Source organism: Vulpes vulpes, chromosome X (assembly GCF_048418805.1).
Source record: "Vulpes vulpes isolate BD-2025 chromosome X, VulVul3, whole genome shotgun sequence".
In the NCBI taxonomy this organism is placed as follows: Eukaryota; Metazoa; Chordata; class Mammalia; order Carnivora; family Canidae; genus Vulpes; species Vulpes vulpes.
Window position 1 is genome coordinate 37319587 of NC_132796.1, and position 2660 is coordinate 37322246.

Sequence of the window (2660 nt, forward strand, 5' to 3'; positions counted from 1 at the left end):
ACATCTACCTCTAGTTTAACTCTAGCAAGTTATACAGAGCCTGGCTTTTCCAAGGTCAGTTTCTAAGTGGAAGAAGAGGCTGTTCTTCAGCACACTATCTTTGCATTTTCCTCTCTCCTGAGCTTTGGGAGCACCAAGGGAGCTATCCATATACAAAGAATACATTTGTTAGTAGTTAATATATTGGGAATTATTCCAAGACGATCGTCACTTGCAAGTAAATTCTGTGCTTGAAGAATTAGAGCTGCCTGTAATGTTGTTATGCAAGGGGAATAGAAACGTGAAGGAAGGATGTGCCACATAGATAATGCTATTTCATTTGGAGTATATAGCATTTCAGGTGAAAGTCAACTTCCTTCTGGTGTGTGTGTGTGTGTGTGTGTGTGTGTGTGTGTGTGTGTGTGTGTCACAGGGAGAGGGCATATATGCAGCTATAAACAACCACATATATATCAAAGAGGAGTAGCTATGCTATGCCCCAATAACAAACAGCTCTCAAGTCTCAATGGCTTAAAACAACAAAGGCTCTTACTCACATTGAGTGTTCATTGTAGGTCAGCAGAGGACTCTGATCGGTGTTCTCAGTAATCCAGGCTGAGAGAGACTCCAGCTCTATGCCTGCACACTTGCTGAGGCAAAACCAGATTATAGTCATGCACTGGCTCTTAAAGCTTCTACACAGAAGCGACACACATTCCTTCTGCTCACATTTCATTGGTCAGAGCAAATCTTATGTCTCCACCTAACTTGAAAGGGTCAGGGAAATTTGCTTCAACAGTATGCCCAGGACAACTAGAAGTCTTTGGTAACTGAACTAATGATGATCACAACTTGTACTGCATTGGTAATACAGAGAGTTAATACCAACAGCACTGGCCTGGTAACTAGGAAGTATGGTTTCTATTTTTGGTTTTACTACTCATAAGGAGCTTGACAATCTCTCTGTGTTTTCCCCTTTGAAATATAATATTTAATGAGTGGGAAATATCAGTGAGGATGACAGAACATGAGACTCCTAACTCTGGGAAACAAACAAGGGGTAGTGGAAAGGGAGGTAGGGCGGGGAGATGGGGTGACTGGGTGACGGGCACTGAGGGGGGCACTTGATGGGATGAGCACTGGGTATTATGCTATATGTTGGCAAATAGAACTCCAATAAAAATATACAAAAATTAAAAAAATAAATATAATATTTAGACTTTTTATTTTTCCATTATTTTTACACTTCATTATTTTTACAGGTCAATGTCTCTCAAGTGCCTGAATGCTGGTCCATGATAAGACATTCATCAGGACCCAGATAATTGAAAAATTAAGTTAAAAGGGAAGTGTAATGATCTCATCTTTATTGTTAGATCTCATTTTATGTGTGTTAAACCTCCTTTTATCTGTAACAGAATGTGGGTGATAACCACCATGTACTATTATTTAAAACTTTTAATAATAGTTATAGTCAAATGTATACAGTGCTTTCTAGGTGTCAATCAGTGGTCTAAATACATTATATAATTAGCTCATTTAATCTTTACACCAATCTTATGAAGTAGGTTTTATTATCATCCCTAATTTATAGATGAGACAGAGGTAAACTAAATCATTTCTAAAGGTCATACTGCTAGTAAAGAGTGGAGTCTGAATTCAAATCCAGACAATATACCTCCAGAATCTTCTCTTATCATGATATCACACTACCCTAGCTTGGAAAAATAAAATCTGGAAACCAACTGTTGTTACCTTAATTTTGGGTTTTAATTTTTTTATTCAAAGTTCTTTTACAGTCCTACTCTAAGTCATTAAGAAAAATATTGAGAAGTCAGTATGTCTCAGAGAATCACTAGGTTACAGTATTTATTAAGATAAAATTGGAGATCCTGAGAAGTCACACACTCATATTTTGAAGCTTCTTACACATTATGAAAATCAATTTTACCCCACATTTCCATAATATTCTGTTTATTGCAACAGAGAAACAAGCAGAACTAAGTATAATTTTACATTTATTTGGGAGTATAAAATTCCAATGAAATAAGGAAATATTTGGACCAATTCTCCTTAAAATTATACTGGAATTATCTGCACTTTTCTTTTTCCTATATTATAGCATTTCATTTTGCATCCTGAAGTGATTGTGTGTATTTTTCCCAAAAGACAGCTTCTTAGAGAGAAAAATTGTTTCATCTTTTCGGCTGGGGCTCTAGATAAACCTTACTCAGTGCTCTACCCACCCTGGGCACCTAATTCAAATTTGCTTGACTAATTGAACAAATACATTTCTGTGTCTTTTGATGTGACTCCAGCACGTGTCACGGAGAATAGAATGGGGGTAAAGGCAGTCTTTTGGTGAGTAAAATAGTTTAACTCTTAACTATGGTGAATAGCCCAATGGGGCACCTACATTGCCTAGACTTCAAGGAACTAGACCAGGTTCCTACCTATTGAGTACCAGCTCTGGGGCATGTGTATCAGGCAAGGAACTCTACTGTGTTGGCAGAAGATAGCACAGGGACAGCATGGTGCATGAAATAGAGATTAGGACGTACAGATGGAGCCAGGGCTTACAACCTGAACACACCAGCAGTGATCCAGCCAGTAGAGAGAGGATCTGCAGAAGAGGATTGGAAAAATAACACTTCTTAGTACATAAACTGCTGTCAACTGGA